The sequence below is a fragment of the Vipera ursinii genome (genome assembly GCF_947247035.1).
Source record: "Vipera ursinii genome assembly, chromosome: 3".
NCBI lineage: Eukaryota > Metazoa > Chordata > Lepidosauria > Squamata > Viperidae > Vipera > Vipera ursinii.
In genome coordinates, this window is record NC_139516.1 from 156620274 (window position 1) to 156639159 (window position 18886).

The 18886-nt window shown below is 41.6% G+C and overlaps 1 long non-coding RNA gene across 1 annotated transcript; it reads left to right on the forward strand.

Moving 5' to 3' along the window:
• The first annotated feature begins 269 nt into the window (after positions 1–269).
• LOC310637114 lies at positions 270–16302 on the forward strand. Its single transcript, XR_014491868.1, has 2 exons — positions 270–390; positions 16165–16302. It is a non-coding gene; the product is annotated as an uncharacterized lncRNA (long non-coding RNA).
• Positions 16303–18886: the final 2584 nt, after the last annotated feature.

An 18886-nucleotide genomic window follows, 5' to 3' on the forward strand; every position in this document is an offset into this window, starting at 1 on the left:
CACTCTAGCCACACCCACCCAGTAGGCCATGCCCACCCTAGCCATACCCACCCGTCCCCTTGAGGGCAATGGCAATGCTGATGAGGCCCTCAATGAAATTGAGTTTGACACCCCTGCCCTATAGTATAGGGGCCTATACCATTTCAGCCAAGTGGCTGTCCAGTGTCTTGTTAAAAACGTCTAGTGATGAAGCACCCACAATGTCTGAAGGCAAGCTACTCCACTAGTTAATAGTCCTCACTGTTACAAAGTTTGTCTTAATTCCAGGTTGCTTCTCTCCTTGATTAGTTTCCACCCATTGTTTCTTGTCTTGCCTTCTGGTGCTTTGGGAAATAAATTGACCCCCTCCTCCTTGTGGCAGCCTCTCAAATACTGGAATACTGCTATCATGTCCTCCCTAGTCCTTCTTTTTCCTAGACTGGCCATACCCAAATTCTGCAACCGTTCCTCATATGTTTTAGTCTCCACGCCTTTAGTCATTTTAGTTGCACTTTTTCCAAAGTCTCAACATCTTTTTTTGGAATGTGGTGACCAAAACTGGATGCAATATTCCAGGTGTGGCCTCACTAAGGCTTTATAAAATGATATTAATACTTTACAATATTTTTATTCTATGCCTCTGTTTATACAACCAAAGATTATATTAGCTTTTTTGGCTACTGCCACACACTGCTGGCTCATGTTTAAGTGATCGTCCACTAGGACTCCAGTTACTGTTTTTGAGCCAGGTTTCACCTAATCTGTACTTTGGTGATTGTAAACAAATGAAGCCAGCCATAGCAATTTGCAAAATATGGTTGGTATATCAGTTAAGATATGGTTGGTACATGTTAAGATGAATGTAGCCAGTTATAATTCATTCAGTAGATAGTGGCTAAACAAAACACAACTTAGAAGGCATAAACCAAGTTATGCATTTCCTTAGTCAAGAAGAGAAGAAAAAAAGTTTTATTTGATGATCTCTCTTAAAAGACTTTCCTATTTGCTGTTATCATAACCACTACTGTTTTTTTAAAAAAAAGAGAAAGTTGCTTTTTCATGTTTCAAATACATAAATGGAAAATTTCTATTTTAAAGTTGTAGTTTCAGAAATAGAAAGAGAATCTTATTATTATTGAGAAAGATAACTTCAGAGATTTGCACTTGAAACACTGACTCAACAAATAGAAACTAAGAATATTGAATTTGTCCATTAAATAAAAGGTGAGAATTAGACAAAAAATAAAATTTGATCTGACCATATGGCAAGAGTTTTAGTCAATTTTTATTATCCTTTTCATAAATAATAAAAAAGATGATATGAAGCTACTGGGAATTTTTTGTACACCAAACTAAATAAATCTAATTAAATCAAACTAGATTTGACTAGTTAAAGATTTGATGTGCAATACAGAGATATTGTAAAACCTACAGAGATTGTAAAACCTATGAAATATAGATTCATTGATTTATCTTTCCCCTTATCAGTCACTTTGGCCCAACTTCAGTTTACAGCCTCTTTTTAATCATTTTAACAGTTGCTTTGCAAAGAAGACAATGCTTTCATTTTGTTAATTGCACAATTTATGACAATGACACATTTGGGCTTACTGCCTGAAATGTTGACCTACTGAAACATACAAATGGTTCTTTTTGAAGGAGATCATATGAAAATCTGAAGCCTTTACTAAGTTTTTGAACCAAAAGAAAAAAGGTTTTTTAACTAAAAAGGAAAAATGGGATTTCTGTATGTCCAATGAAGAAATATACAGTACCAATTTCATCACAACAGTGTTTTGATTAGTACTAACACAACAACATATGACAACATCTACAAAATTAATACACCCAGATCACTATACATAGAATTCATTACCATGAGATGTGATAAAACAGAGAGCTGTTATACAGTTTAGTATGTAAATCACAAGCAGAAAATAGAGCTGAAGAAGAGGGTGATAGAGAAAATCTGTTTTGACATTGGGTTATCAACTTGTTTTCTTTGCTATCAACTATATGCCAAATTATGAATTATGAATTTTTCTTAACTAATTTCATCATTAGGCAGCATAGCAGAATGGTCATAATCTATTGCTCATAATAGTTGTCACAGAAGGTGTATCGGTGTATTGGTGAAAATCATTGTTGTGGGAATGCATAAGAACTCCGTTTCTATAGCATAAAAACCCTCATACCAACTTTCTGAATGAATAAGCAATATCCTGGAGAGAAATGATTGTAACCCACAGCTGTGCTACTTGTATCAAAGGTGATTTTTCCATAGACATGCACTACTTGCAGTATTTAGACTGGCAATCTCTGGATTTCTAGACTATCTTGCATTTCACAACATGAAAGAAGACTCTCAAACTAGAGAAATAATCTTTGCTTCTCCATATTTTGAATCCAGAAAACCCAATTCTCTCAGAAACATGTTGTTTTTTTTAAAAATGGCTTGAAAACTGGAAGAGCATGGCTCCAGAAGTTAGAAAAACAAACAAGATAAGCAATGTCCATGTGATATTATCTTGTTTACAATATCTGTTCCATCAAAGAGAATAGAAAACTCAAGGGACAACAGTTTTTATGGCCTACAGGGCAGAACATCTTGCTCTCTGGGATGAGGTCTTCTCCCACACTTCTGACCTTCTATAAAAGCCTGAAAATTTGTCTCTGCCAGTTGGCTTGGCGTCCCAATGTGAGAGTTTCATTCTGGAAGAGATTGATGGCCCAATAGTAGATCCTACCTTTCCCCCCCCCCGTACATCCTGCTCCCTCCCTCATTTTTTATTCATAATTTGCATTTTTATTGTTATTAGACATATGTACGATTTTTATTGCTTTTAATGTTGTAAGCTGTCCAGAGGTACCTTCTTCTGGAAAAATGTTGAAGGACCTCTGAAACATGTCCATTTGTCATAACTTAATAAGTAAATGATAAAGGCATGTTGAAAACCAGATAGGAGTGATGGTGATAGTGGTGAAGAAAGCAACCGCTCTAATTCTGGTAAATGGGTATATTATGATTTAGAGTTTCCCTATCATGCTTTCAGAAATTTATTTCTGGAACAGCAGGAACTTCCTCCAGTTTGGAATATTATCAGAAGACATCATGAACCATTTGCCATTCAGAGAATTATCTTCTAGACTAGCATTCACAGAATGCGTAGTTCTGCATATCTCAATCTATGTATAATATAATACCTAAAGGTAAAGGTAAAGGTTCCCCCGCACATGCATGCTAGTCGTTTCCGACTCTAGGGGCCAGTGCTCATCTCCGTTTCAAAGCCGAAGAGCCAGCGCTTGTCCGAGGACGTCTCCGTGGTCATATGGCTGGCATGACTAGACGCCAAAGGCGCATGGAATGCTGTTACCTTCCCACCATAGTGGTCCCTATTTTTCTACTTGCATTTTTACGTGCTTTCGAACTGCTAGGTTGGCAGAAGCTGGGATGAGTAACAGGCGCTCACTCTGTTACGCGGCACTCGGGATTCGACCCGCCAAATTGCCGACCTTCTGATCGACAAGCTCAGCGTCCTAAACCACTGAGCCACCGCGTCCCTTATAATATAATACCTAAAATGTATATAAATAAATAATTTGATTCACTACTTAAAGACATCAGGATAGAAATTTAGACACTGTGAGTCTAGTAGGTACAAGTCTTACTGGGTAATTTGGGCCAGCCACTTTCTCTCTCTCAATTCTAGAAAGAAAGCATTTTTTTAAAGGTCCTCACATGAAAATCACATAGATTTGTACGTACTATTGCTAGAAGCCACAAATGCACACACAGGGTATAAATACCTCCTAAAAGGGGGGGGGGGAGAGAACAAACTAAAAAAACAAATAGACTCTATTATAATCAATTGCCTGCAAAATAAAGTATAAAATGCAAATAACAACAATTGTCTGTCTCCACAAAGAAAATGCAAAAACTGACCCACAGTGCCATATTCCAACAGAGACAAAAGAGGCTTTTAAAAAATGGGATTGGTAATAGGTAGGTGATCTTGAAAAAGAAGACAGAAGAAAGTGTATTTGTGTGCATGTGTGCATGTATTGTGGGGGGGGGGAGGTTGGGGGATGTTAACCAGACAAGGAAGAAAAATGGAGGCAGTACTTTAAATATTACAAAACTGGCTAAAATTTGCTTGGCTAGCAACTTGTCCCTAATTGCTCATTATTATCTTCAAAGGCATCCATGGTTTTGAACAATGATCTCTGTTGTTATTTACAACTTCTTCCCATTCCTTGACTGTAACAACTTTCATGAGCATCTTTTATTCTTAGAAGTGGATATATGGTAGCTCCCACTCCCACCCTTAGCTCATGGGTAATTATTTTGGGGGGAAATACAGTCTGGCTTTCATTTATCTATTGTCCACAAAGTAGAAGAACCACATTTCCTTTTCATGAAAAATTTCTCTTGTTCAGACAAGGCATGCTCAAGGAAAGTCTATTGCCAGAAATTTTTGAGTTCTGCCAGTAATGGCTGGATGGCCTAAAACATACAATATATTCTACCTGATGAACTATGGTTACAATTCCAGCGTATACATCCTGCTTAGTTTTATTTTAATTGAATTTTAAATTTAAGATTCTTATTTATTGTTTTAATGTATTGTAGTACATTTTACTAATGTCTGTAAGCCACCTTGAATCACCTTTGGCAAGATGGGTGGGATACAAGCTTGATAAACAAAAAAACAAACAAACAATATTCTGTTTATGTCAAGTGATTCCTTTTTAATTTAGCTCAGTAAGTAAATCTAACAATTATACTTTAGGATGTATGTCACTAATCAGACCATTCTGCTTTGTTTTTTAAAAAATTCAGGGTTATAAATGGCTTATCTTAATATATAGAACTAATCATAAAACACTGTATGATGTAGCTCTGCAGCTGACTGTTCTACCAAGAAAGAACGATTCTAGGCCATCCAATCACTCTCAAAAGATTCTTATTACCATAGGAATATTCAGTAAATGCAACTGGTTGAGCTCATATGCTCTTCCCACATTTACTGTGATTGACGGTATCTTGTTCTTCCCCTTTTGTCGATATGAGAGAGACAAGGGAGCCATGTAATTCCTATTTCCCCATTCTGTCTTTGCCAATTATTTACCCAGTTTTGATCTTGTAAGCTTTTTCTTCATGCTCTGGTTGTATCATTTTTCATACTTTTCTACATCAGTTTTATTTCCAGATACCTTTAAAGATTTGAGTTCAAATACCCACTCTCACTTAAACATTTTGACTTACTTTACTGTTAAATATTTCATCCCAGTTCACTTTCAACAAGCCTTGCAGAAATTATCATTTTTGTCTTTCTTGCCTTGAACCTGAAGGGATAAGACACAACAGATTACTCAAAGGCTCTGCCAGGGTAATTATTAATAGGTGACATACTTTTCTGGTACATGGAAAGCAGCTTTTAAATATGATAAGGTACAGATCTATCATAGGCTGACTATATGGGAGAAAGCATTGATTTCTATGGTAATCATAGAACGTACAAATCACAACTAGCTTTGTCTATATTCTCCACAAATTGATAAATAATTACACAGAATTTATTTATTTTCTCATAGACAAATAAGCCAAGGAATATTGACTTGCCTGCATGGTTATTCATATATCTTATTTTAAATAGCCTTTCTATCTTGCAAAAATAAAAGAGTGTAAAAAATAAAATGTCACACAATCTTTACCAGTCTATTTTCTAAGAATGATTTATTGCGTTTAAAAAGACAAGGTGACAAACAATCATTACTGAAAAGGGGTGGGGGGAAACAGGAGCATATTTTCCTCAGAAGACAACAATTTAGTACAGATGTTCTCTTATAGCAGAAGCAGAATAATGTCAGTTCACTCTGCCCCCTTCAAGTTTTGGAAAAATTATATCAAGTATAGTAGGCTCATTTTTATTTTCCTGACTATGTGCAATAATGATGTGATGAGCAATTAGGACAACACTACAGCACTGAATTTATATACTGCTCAAAAAATAAAGGGAACACAAGATAAGACATCCTACTATTAAATACAGTACATTGTGTTGTTTAAGTGTTCCCTTTATTTTTTTGAGCAGTATATATTGCAATGATGTCAAATGATGTTATTAGTTTTAAATATCAATAATTGAGATATATAATTAAATTATTTTAGAACATTATTTATTAGGATTGTTAAGTACTTTTTGAAAGCTTTAAAGAAGCTAGGAATACTTTATCTCCATACAGAAAAAGGGAATGGCCCAACTCTATTATGAAGATATATTTCCATAGTCATCATATTATGACTCCAAGATGGAGACATCAAGTATAGAGATTGCATATATTATCTCAGTTTTCACTGAGGGAGGGAGAGGGGACTTCAACAAAATTTTGCTGAATGCAGAAAATATAGATGGAAGATAAATGTAACAATAATACAAAGTTATCTCATTAAATCACAGAAATCAAGACTTTGAAGTAAAGACACATCATGTATGTCATACACATGCATACATAAGCAAACCTGCAATGAAACAACTTTGATCTGCCCTGTTCCTAGGCACCAAAACTGTTAATATGTTGAACTCTGAAAGACCTATATTATTACATCATGTTACATATTTCAGTGTGAAGGTTGCAGGCACTACTCCAACACCTTCAGGAACAAACTTCATGGTTTTCAACATGAGCAAATAAGTGACTGAGTTCATTTCACAGATCCAGCTAAGAGGCACTTTGCTTAACTATGGTTTGTCATGTAAGCCAGAATTCTCTGTTTTGATAGGAATACACAAATCATAGTTTATGAACTGAATTGGAAGTGATTCCTGCTGGTCCATTTGTGGTGTTCCAGATGAAGCGGATCTTTGGAACATCATGAGCCAATCAAATTCAGAGGATTACCTTCTAGAAAACTGCTAAATCAACTTTCCTAGAAAGCTTAGTTTGGCATATCCCTAAAGTACATATTCTATGGATGTAACACAATTTATACAGATAGAGAACAAGTCTGATGTAGTGGTTAAAAGGACTAGGTAAGATACAGGGCAAGGGAGTGGATTCTAGCCCTGGCTCAGGCACAAAGCCAGTTGGGTGACTTTAGGACAGTTACTCTCTCTCTCAGCCTTAGGAAGAGGGCAGCGGCAACCACTTCTAAAACTGCAGCTAAGAAAGTTGTGTAGATTTATCCATACAGGGACCAAGAGTCAAGATAGATTTGAAGTCACACACCCACACACCTACACAGACAGACACAAGCATACGTATACTTGCCAAATGGGGAGGAACCATTTATTCCCAATTATTTTGAATTAATAACTACAAATTGCAATCAATTTCCTGTAAAATAAGTTATTACATTTATAAAATTAACTGATCTCTCAGCTGCATATAATTACTATTCTTCATCACACAGAGAAGTGCATGTACTGATACGCAATACTATCTTCCTTCCAAAAGAGTCAGAAAAGGTGAAGAAACAGCATGAAGAAGAGTTGATATAACATAATCATGAATTAAAACCCAATTTATATAGGATACTGACACGAACTGAATTTGAACATGCAAAGAAATATAGGTATAGGTACGGTAAGTATAAATATAGGATTTTAATTATAAATGAAGACTATATAAATCTATGACAAAAAATATGAAGTGGTGTCACTTAGGTTGTTATGCATGTGTATCGAAAAGTGAATGCAATCCATGGGGAAAATAACATTTTTCTAGGTAACATGACTGGACAAGGCAGTAAAGAAAAAGTAATTGGTACACATGGAGATTCAGGAACTACAACCAGTGGGTGATTTGTTTTGTAAAAGTCTATTTGCTTCAAAATGTGGTTTAAGCTAAAGTTTATTTATAATGTTTACTTGGTAAGTAAAAATAAATCTAAATGTAGTTTATCATGAAAGATTTAGAGAGTTAATAAAGGATACAAGTATAATAAGAAGTTTTTAATATGAGACTGATCATTTTTTGAAAGGGTAAAGAGGGCATATTGGAAGAAAGTGGACATAAAGAGAGGAAAAGCAGGAAGAGAAACAAGAGTGAACATAAAATAATTACAGGGAGAAAGTATGAGTCCTAATAAAAATATTAGGACAGAGATTAATTATCTGGCAGAATAAATGGAAACTGAGCACAAGAAAAAAGCACATAGAAGGTATCTGGAAACATATGAAAATAATGATGTTGCAGAGTGCCACTGATGCTAATAAGAAATATGCAAAAAAAAATGTTTGACAGAATGATGAAATGAAAGAGGCTGTGGGTGAGCAAGGTGAGAAGGAATCTGCATATAAGAGGAAAAAACGAGAGAAAGATATTCTGTAATTTGTGTAGAGAATAAAATATAGTACAAAGAATGCAGTCAAAGAGACCAAGGAATTGTTAAGATCAAAAGAGGCAGCAAGAAAGCAGAGTGATTTTAATGGGAAAGTCCCTCTAATAGAATGAAGCTAGTGATTACTGGAAGGAATAATTTAGATTTGGGAACAGTCGTAATATGTTAATGAATAGAGTTAAAATGAATGTGTCATGTGTATGTGTGTGTTTGTGTAAATTAGTTGACAGGGGTTGTTTTGTTTCTTCAGTATACACATCTGCACATGTACTCAATAAATCAATTGCTCAGTTTGTGTCTGGGTGTTTTATCCTTGGGGTGGACAGGTTTCTGCCTCAGTGTATTCTCAGGTTTAAAGTGTGAATGTATGTTGCATTGCTTGAAAATCCTCCTGAACTTTTCAGATATTCCTGCACCATACGGACTACGTTGCTTCTTTTGTTGTTCTCTTCTTTGTCTGTTATGGAGGAGCTCCTGCTGGGGCTTTTTCTGGATTTGATGAAGGACCAATTTGGATAGTCACAAATTTTGAGTGTTTCTTGATATGTTTTAGTTCCTTTTCTTTTCCTTCTTTGCTGGTAGGTAAACCATCAGCCGAGTGGTGTGCTCCAATGGGTGGTGAGAATCAAAATCTAAATACTGATTTGTGTCTGTGGGTTTTCTGTAAACTTCAATATTAAGACTTTTGTCTCCCTTAATGTATACTTCACAGGACATCAAGATTATTTTCCTTAACATCTTCCTGTATGAACTTATTATATCTGTTCACAGAGTTGATGTGTTTGGTGAAGCTTCTGCTTCCTGTGTTTTAATCTGGACCCAAGTACCATTCATAAACCTATACCAGTCAGTGAGTGGAATTCCTGTGGAGGATTTTAGGGTTTTTCCATGTAGAGATTGGCCACAGTGGGAGACAAAGTGAACCCATGGTGCAGCTGTGATTTTGTCTGTAGAAACCTTCATTGTATTGAAAATAGGTAGTAGTCAGGCTGAGATCCAGCATGGCAAATATGTGGACTGAGCTGAGGATAATTCTGTTGCCTAATGTGGTGTCTTGTAGCATTTCTTCACCACCATGACAGCTTCAGTTGTTAGAATGCATGTGAAGAATGAAGTCACATCATAAGAAACCATAGTCTCTATTGTGTAGTGGGTCCGACGCAAGAGAGACGGCAGCCGGTGTGTGAGTTCAGCTCTTTATTGGAAGGGGAAGTGAACTGAGGAATGAGGGCTACCTGGCCTCCTTATATACCTGGCCAGGTAAGCTAACAGCCAATGGGGTTGGCCCTAGGTTTCCCGCCGAAACTGTCCAGGCCAACGCCCCCTGAGGGCTGTTGCTATGCAGATGCCTGCATACATAACACCCCTCCCCCCTTAGAGAAGACCCACATAACAACAACAACATGCAACTACTATAACTATGAGTATATATATATATATAAAAAAACAGTGGTGTCCTTGTGTGAGGGTCACTTGCACACATAGTCCGACAGGTAGGCTGGTGTCCTGTGTGGACGGGTGGATCGTCTGGGTGTGCTTGGCCCCTGGGCTTGGACCGCGGGTTCCTGAGGCCTTTGTGCAGGGCTGCAAGGAGCCGGCATCAGGAAGTCCTCCTCCTCTGGTCCCTGCCCTGTGACGTCCTCAGCTGGGTTGACCCCTCCTGGAGTGTGGTCCTCCTGTTGATCGTGTGCGTTGAGTTCAGGGACGTGTGTGACGCGCTCAGGGACGTGTGTGACGTGCTCAGGGACTCTTCCTCTGAGCTGATCGATGTGTCACCTTATGCGTCTGTCCCCCTCCACCCCTACAATGTACGAAAGGGGTCCTGTTTTCCTGACCACTGTCCCCGGAACCCAAGGATGTCCAGCCCCATAGTTCCTTGCCCAGACCAGGTCCCCCAGGTTGAGGACCCTGTGTGTGGGTGATGATGGCAATGGTGATGGTAGTGATGCTGGTGGTGATGGTGATGATGGTGATGATGGTGATGTTGCCCTACCGGTTTCGGCTGCTACCCGGTCTGGGTGTAGGCGGTCCAGCTTGGTGATGAGGCGCCGTCCCCATCGCAGTTCTGCTGGGCTCTTGCCGGTAGCCACGCATGGTGTTGTGTGTTGGGCTAGTAAAAATTTGGCCAGTCTGTGGTGCCAGTCCCCGCTGATGATGCGCCGGAGTGCGTGTTTGGTCGTCCTTACCATCCGTTCGGCCTGCCCGTTGGTAGATGGATGGAAAGGCGCAGAGGTGGCGTGCCTAATCCAGTTCGCCTTCAAGAACGCCTGGAAATCAGCAGCAGTAAACTGAGGCCCATTATCAGACACAATTACGTCAAGAAGGCCGTGTGTGGCAAAGAGAGCTCTGAGCACCTGGATTGTCCTCCCCGAGGTCATGTTGGGGACAGGGACTACCTCTAACCACTTGGAGTGACTGTCGACAACTACTAAAAATAGTTGACCCTGGAATGGCCCCGCATAGTCAATGTGAATGCGGGACCATGGCGTGTGTGTGGCCTCCCACCGGTGTACTGGTGCATGTGGCACTTCTGGCCTGGATCTCTGGCACGTATAACAGGCCTTGACCCGATCCTCAACCTCCTTATCCAACCCGGGCCACCAGAGGTAGCTCCTAGCCAGTGCCTTCATCCTGACCACCCCCGGGTGCCCTTCGTGTAAGGAGTCCAATACCCTGGCGCGTAGTGCGGGTGGAATGATGACCCTGCTACCCCAAAGGAGGCACCCTTTGTTTGTGGAGATTTCATCGCGTCTAATGAAATAGGCCTGAAACTCTGGTCCCGGGGATTTGTCCTGCCACCCTGTGCAAACCCATGAGTGCACCCTGCCCATGATGTTGTCTGTGGCTGTGTGGCTGGCAATGTCCTTGGCAAGAACTGGGCACTCGGGTAGTTCCTGCAGGGCTAGGATCTGTGTGGCTGGTGCTGGGTCTGGGTCGTGTGTGTCTAGGGGGAGCCTACTTAGACCGTCTGCATGGCCCATCTCCTTCCCTGGCTTGTGTACCAGCTTGCAATTGTATGCTGCAAGGAAGATGGACCACCGGAGCATCCTGGGGGACAGAATCTGGGGGGTTTGCCTGTCTGTGGTGAACAGGCCCAGGAGTGGTTTGTGATCCGTGAAGACAGTGAATTCCCTGCCATATAAGTAATCGTGGAATTTCTTGATTCCTGCCACGATTGCCAGGGCTTCTTTGTCTATTTGGGCGTAGTTTCTTTCTGCTCCAGACAGTGTCCTAGAATAGTATGCTATGGGGACTTGTGCCCCGTTGGGCTCAAGGTGGCTTAGGACAGCGCCCACACCATAAGGGGATGCATCGCAGGTGATACAAATGGGCTTGGACTCGATGAAATGGGTTACTGTGGACTTGTCCGACAGCAATGCCTTCAGGGCCTTGAAGCTCTGATCATGGGTGGCCGTCCAGGCCCATGTTGCCTGTTTGTCTAGCAGCCTGTGGAGCGGTTCAGCGATGGCTGCCTTGTGTGGGAGGAATGTATGGTAGAAATTCAGCAGACCCAGGAATGCCTGAAGCTCTGCTTTGTTCTTGGGTGTGGGTGCTAGTTTGATGGCCCTCACCTTGGATTCTGTGGGGTGGATTCCCCTGGCGTCTACTCTGAACCCCAAAAATTCTGTGGAAGGAACGCCTATGCTGCATTTTTCCTTTTTGAGTTTGAGGCCAGCTGTGTGCAGCCTTGCCAGCACTTCCCTAAGCCTCCCTGCCAGTTCCTCTGCTGATGCTCCTGCGATCAGGATGTCATCAAAATAGGGGCAGACTCCTGGAATGCCCTTGAGTGTCTTTTCCATAACCTCCTGAAAATGCCGGGAGCAACGCTGACTCCAAACTGCAGCCTGTTCACCCGGAACGCCCCCCTATGGGTTACTATGGTTTGGATGTCAGCTGTTTCCCTAGTGACCGTGAGTTGCTGGTACGCCTGTGCAAGATCGAGCCTTGCAAAAATGGCGCCGCCTTGGAGGGAAGCGAGAACGTGGCTGACCGCGGGAACCGGGTAAGCGTGCGGGTTTAGGGTGCGGTTCACCGAGCACTTATAGTCGGTGCAGATCCTTATTTCCCCGTTGGATTTGAGGGGGGTCACGATGGGGGTTTCCCACTTCCCTCCATCTACAGGCTCTTAGATTCCCTGGGCCACCAACTTGTCTAGTTCGTGCTCGATTTTGTGTTTGAGCGCAAACGGGACTCGCCGCGGCCGGACCCTAACGGGGGAGACGTTCGAGTTAAGCTTGAACGATATGGGGGCCCCGGTGTACTTGTCTAATGACCCGTCGAAGACGTCGGCGAACTCCCGGCAAACGGCCTCAACGGAGTCCCCCTGGATCCGATGGATCCCGGATACTGAGATTCCCAGGGCCTCAAACCAGTCCAGCCCGACCAGGCTGGCTCTGCGGCCCTCTACCACTACAACGTCCAGGTGCCCTTCGCGCCCCTTAAACCCCACTGAAATGGTGGCCTCCCCCTTCACCTTGACCGGCGAATTCTGAAAATCGGTCAGGGTTAATTTAGTAGGCCGTAATTTAATCCGTTGCTTGCTCCGGCTAATTATGTGGTTAAGGGTCTCGTCTGAAATAATCGAGACCTTGCAAACGGATTGTTAATCTAATTTTGGGTTTGAGCAGCCGGCGGCTACCCGTGTGGTTAATGGCCAGCCGGCTCTCGACATAGCCAATTTTTGTTTTGGTGGGGCCCCCAGTACCTTCGAACGGCGGTTCCTCTGGCTGCAGCTCGTGGATCTCCTCTCGGGGGCGGTGGCTATGGCAGACGGCGGCTATGTGGCCTGTTTTCTTGCAGGCCCGGCACGTGGCGGACCGGAACTTGCAGAGGCTGCGCATGTGGTTCCCACCACACCCTGCGCACCTCTGGGGAATGGCAGTGTTGCTGGGAGGCCTGGGCCTGTCTGGGCGTCTGGCTCGCTGGTCAGGGGTCGACTTCCTCTGGAGGAGGTCGATGCTCAGGTCGTCCTCCTGTGTGGCCCCTTGCCGGTGGACGCTGGTTGCCTGGTTGCCGGGCTGGGTTCCCTGGCAGGCTTGGACGGCCCCGCAGGCCGCTTCGTGGGCTAGGATGGCGTCCTCGGCTTCCTGGAGAGAGACCTCCTCTCTTTCGAACAGGCGCTCCTGCAACTGCCTGTCGCGTAGGCCGCAAATCAGCCGGTCCCGTAGTCACTCCTCCAAATTTGTGAACCTGCAAGCGACGGCAGCTTCCCGTAGGGCGGCGAGGAAGTCGGCGTCGGTCTCGTCGGGGCGCTGGTCCCTTTTCTCAAATTGTGACCGTGCGGCCACCTTGGAGCGCCGGGGCCTGAAATGTGCGTTGAGCCTGGCCACGAGGTCTCGGTACGCGACGGTGTTGATGGCTTCCTGGGGGAACAGGTTCGCGGCGACTTCCAGCAGCGCTGGTCCCCCAAGGCAGAGCAGGGTGGCCGCCTTTGCACCGTCCTCCGATATCTGATTGAACCGCATGTACAGTTCAACGTGAGCCAGGTAACGGGTCCAGGTTTCGGGGCGGCAGGTCTCGAATTTGCGGGGTTGTCCGGCTCTAGTCATGGCAGCAGTTGGTCGTGGATGTGGCGCTTGGCGTTGCCGGTTTGGCTGGCGGTCGTGGGGGGAAGAAGGAAAAATGTCTTTCCCTTCAGCTCACGGAGCGTTTCCCCAGTGACTTCAGCTCTTGGTCGGCAGCAATTCCATCCTCATCGCCACTATTGTGTAGTGGGTCCGACGCAAGAGAGACGCCAGCCGGTGTATGAGTTCAGCTCTTTATTGGAAGGGGAAGTGAACTGAGGAATGAGGGCTACCTGGCCTCCTTATATACCTGGCCAGGTAAGCTAACAGCCAATGGGGTTGGTCCTAGGTTTCCCACCGAAACTGTCCAGGCCAACGCCCCCTGATGGCTGTTGCTATGCAGATTCCTGCATACATAACAGTCTCATTCAGGTCCAGTTTTTGTTTCCAAACCTTGCTGACAAAGTCCTGTGAATTCTTGATGTGATGGGTGGTATTACTGACCAGAGGTGGTTAGATGTTTTGCAATTTGTAGGTGACAGAGTTGCTGTTGCTGACAATTGGTCTGAGTAGAGTTCCTTCTTTGTGGATTTTGGGATATTCATATATACATGGAGTGGCTTCCCCAGGGTAAAGGCAGTAAAGGGGGTTTGCATGCATAGACAAAATGAATGAAGACCAAAACACCACACAAATATGTGACAAAAAAAGAAATATGTCAAGAGAAGGGAAGACCAAGAAACTATGGGGTGGGTGGAGTTGATGAGATCTCAAAAAGGGAGAGATAAAATGCTTAAAGAACAAAAGCAATCTAGAAACTTGTGTAAGAAGGATAGATGTGGAGATATGTGGAGAGGTATAGTAAATGGTGATAATATAAATTAGCTCCTCCTCCTTCTCTTCCTTCCCTCTTCCTCTTCCTTCTCCTCCTTCTTGTCCTGGTCTTCCTCTTCCTTTGTATGGCCACCCATTTTATCTAAGAAACTTTAGGTGGCTCGCAACAGGTAAAAAACAAACCAATATCTAAAAAAAACCAATAATCAAGCATATTAAAAAAAACTAATCTGTAATCAATTTAAAGAAAAAAATAATGATCAGCAGCAGAATCCATCCTTAGATCAGGTCAGCATGTCCATTATAAAAGCTCCTCACTAAAGCTCCAGGCATGGCAGCAGAGCCATGACTTGAGGGCTTTTATAATTTTAGTCTTACTATTTCTTAGCCTTGGTGGAGCAGTGGGCTAATGCCTCCTTAAGTAACACCAGCTGCCTGCAATTAGTGCAGGTTCGAGTCCCACCAGGCTCAAGGTTGACTCAGCCTTCCATCCTTCCGAGGTAGGTAAAATGAGGACCCAGATTGTTGGGGGCAATAAGCTGACTTTGTAATAATGCCGCTTGGGGGGAAAGCCCTACTAAGCAGGCATATACATAGAATGAAGGCTATTGCTAAGCACATTGGTTTGTGCTTAAATTGTAAGCCGCCCTGAGTCTTCGGAGAAGGGCGGGATATAAATGGGATTAAAATAAAAAATAAAATAAATTACTCATTGTATATTAACTACATAATATTGCTTACACCAGATGGAATAGCATGATGGGTGATATAAATATGTGTATGGTTCTTCCATCACTGAAGGCTGAGATTAGTCATAAAACTCAAATTTTTGCCTAGCTTGTTAAAATAACTTTGAAAGTGATATGACATTTTTTTTGCTGCTGCATTAACCTGATTTGGAAATGGACAAAAATAACATCCTTTTTAATTATTTATTTACTTTAGAAAAATGTGGAACTAATAGTGAAAAATCCTTGTCTTTTCTTCACAGCTGAATTTTAAAAGGGTAGTCTAAAAATAGAATGGTTGCAAGAATAAAATCTGTTCAAACATCTTTTTAGACACAACATTATCTGCAGAATAATCAAGTTGTGTGTAATCCTAATAGTTTACACATTACCCATAATCTCAGGAGTAGCTGCAGTCTTTTTGAAGGGGAATCTTTTATTTCCCACATATTCTACGTAATTGAAACATTCTATTGCTACATCTTAATACCCAGAAATTGAAGCAAACAGACCATTTACTTATTGATTATTCTTGGGTCCTGCCAATTGCTTGGAAAACAAAGTTGGATTGTTTATATCTTTTTCAGACTATTGAGCAGAGCATATAATAATGTCAGTATCAGAGAAGTTGCTTTTGAAAGAGACATTTGGGACCCAAGGCAGTTTTGCATGAGATTGAAGTATGATTTCCACCTTCTTCAATTATGCTGGATTTCAAAGTCTGCTTGATCAGATAAAGCATTGGCTTTGTTTTCCTGTCCTCTAGAAAAGAAAGGAAAAGAAAAGAAAAGAAAAGAAAAGAAAAGAAAAGAAAAAAAGAAAAGAAAAGAAAAGAAAAGAAAAGAAAAGAAAAGAAAAGAAAAGAAAAGAAAAGAAAAGAAAAGAAAAGAAAAGAAAAGAAAAGAAAAGAAAAATAGAATAGAATAGAATAGAATAGAATAGAATAGAATAGAATAGAATAGAATAGAATAGAATAGAATAGAATAGAATAGAATAGAATAGAATAGAATAGAATAGAATACTTTATTTGGCTAAGTGTGATATGACACAAGGAATTTGTCTCCGGTGCATAAGGTCTCAGTGTACATGCAAAACAACAGAGTAATAATAATCATAATAATGATACCAATAATAAAAGGTAGTGGAAAAGATGAGAAGGATGGGTGTCAAAGGCAATACAGATAGCTTACAGAGTCATCCATTGATTAGGAGGTTCTCTGATTATATTCATGTTTTCTAGCATATTAGGTACCCCTATATGCAATGTATTTTTCTCAAATTATAACTTTTTTTAATATCAGACTGCCTCTTTATGTAATCTGCAATTGTTCATATTTTATTATTAAATATCAATAGAATAGATTATTAAATATTACTAAAAATCAATAAACTGAATTTCAAAAATGTGCATTAACCATGTTTCCAACATTCTGGGTGACTATAGCGGAAAGCTAACACAACAATTATCACTAGTGCCCCTGAATACTATCGATGATTGTTAGACAGCTGCAAGCCCTCTATTACAAGGTACTCACTCAATTTAACATTAAGCAAATATAGATGGGTTTTTTCTCCAGTCTAATTTGATGCCCTCCCATCAGCTGTGCTGGAGGGAAGATTTTCCCATGTTCTCATATGGTGCCCTTTCTACGATGCCTCAAGATGTGCTCTGATTGCCCCAATCATTTCCAATGCGAGAGACATGCAGATAGATTTTATGTTTATTATTTTTAAGGGATTTGCTGTTTTATTGTCCTATTTTTTTGCCCCTTTCCTAAAAGACTAATTGTTGTACTAACCCGTTTCTCCTTTTACTGTATTCTTTTATTGTATAGGCTAGTAAATAAGTAAATACACTTAAAAAAAATCTATCACAAACTTTTTATGTAAAAAGCCAGAACCTGCCCTTCCTCCATCTCCATGAGTGCAGCAGGCAGGTTGCAGGTCAAGGAGTATAAAACCCATTGCAAGGTGCCAGTCTGCTGACTGGCCACCACCTATACTTCACACTCATTCCAGGAGCCCAGCAAGACTTAGGCCTGACAAACTACCATTCACCCATTTATTCTAATTTGCAGGACATACAAAAAGAGGTGAATATGGGGGAGGGGCGGAGCCAGCTGTCAGAGCAGGCGGCTGTGTGAATGGAGTTCTCTTCACACACAACCTCTCACCCAGTGTTCGCGGGGGCTTTTCGGAGCTTCAGGAGGTCCTGTAGGGACATCCGAAGTTGCAGGCAGCCCGGAGAACCTTCATGAGCGGCGGTTTGTGTTGGAGATCCGGAGAAAGTCTGATGCGAGCGAACCGGGGAGAAGGAGGCCAGTAATGGCCGACATGAAGATCTGACAGAGGGACGGAGCTAGCACAAACTCAGCGGGACAACGGTAGAGCGGAGCTGACGGAAAGTATATCCGAATATTTACTTTTGGAAATAATAGGAAGCACTTGAGAAAGAGGTACTGGTTTGAAGTGGGTGCCTCACGGAGAGGGTACAAGCGGCGATAGAAGCGCTGAGGGAGGCGTTAGGCGAGAACGGCAAGAAGAGGAAACTGGGAAACCATATGACTGCATTCTAGCTGGGGATAAAATACAACAGGTCAAAGTCTGATCTTGGAGCCTTGGTGACTGAACTCTTGAATATCGGGCGTGGAAAGTGACTACCCTGGTTTTTCCTGGTAAATTTTGAACTTTTGAAACTTTACACTACTTGTTGCGGGCGGCCATTTGACATAGCAATTTAGTAATTGAGGTCTGTATAGTGGGACACCTACTGGTCTTTGACAGTAGAGGAAGATAAAAAAGGTGTTAATCTCTGCGCCGGAAACGGAAAAAAAAAAAGAACGTGACTTTGAATATATTCAGACATATATATTACAGAATTCTATTATATAATTTGCTTAGTTGGTAATAAGTATCTGGTTGTAACTGTTATACATACTTTTTGTCATAGAGCTAAAAGGTTCATATAAGATTAAGGGTATTACATACTGATAAAACGCGTTTTACAACCGGGAAAAACATGACAAGTATTTTGGGAGTAACTAAGCCTAGCGCTGGCAAAAAGGCGGCAACACAGGGACAAGGGATGTCCTCAAGTCCCTCCAATCAGAAATCCATAGAGGATATGTTGCAAAGGGAAAGATCTAACTCAAATTCTTTTAAAGACCTACATGCCCTTTTGCAAAACTTACACGAGGCAATGGCCAAAAACCACGAGGAGATGAAGAGAGAAATAGGCCAAATAAGAAACGATACTGGTGAACTTAAGGGGAAAATCCAAGCGATAGATGATAAATTTGAAGGGATTCAACAACAATTAGTTAAAAATGAACAAAGACTTCAAGATATGGAAGCTAGAATGGAAAAAGAGGAGAAGAGAGTAGATGATTTAAATGAAACACTTCTTCAGACTAATAAGGAGTTAGAGACAACAGTCATTTTTCTGGAAGCAGAAAAGGCTGCTCATTATCTACGCTTCCAAAATGTTCAAGAAAAAA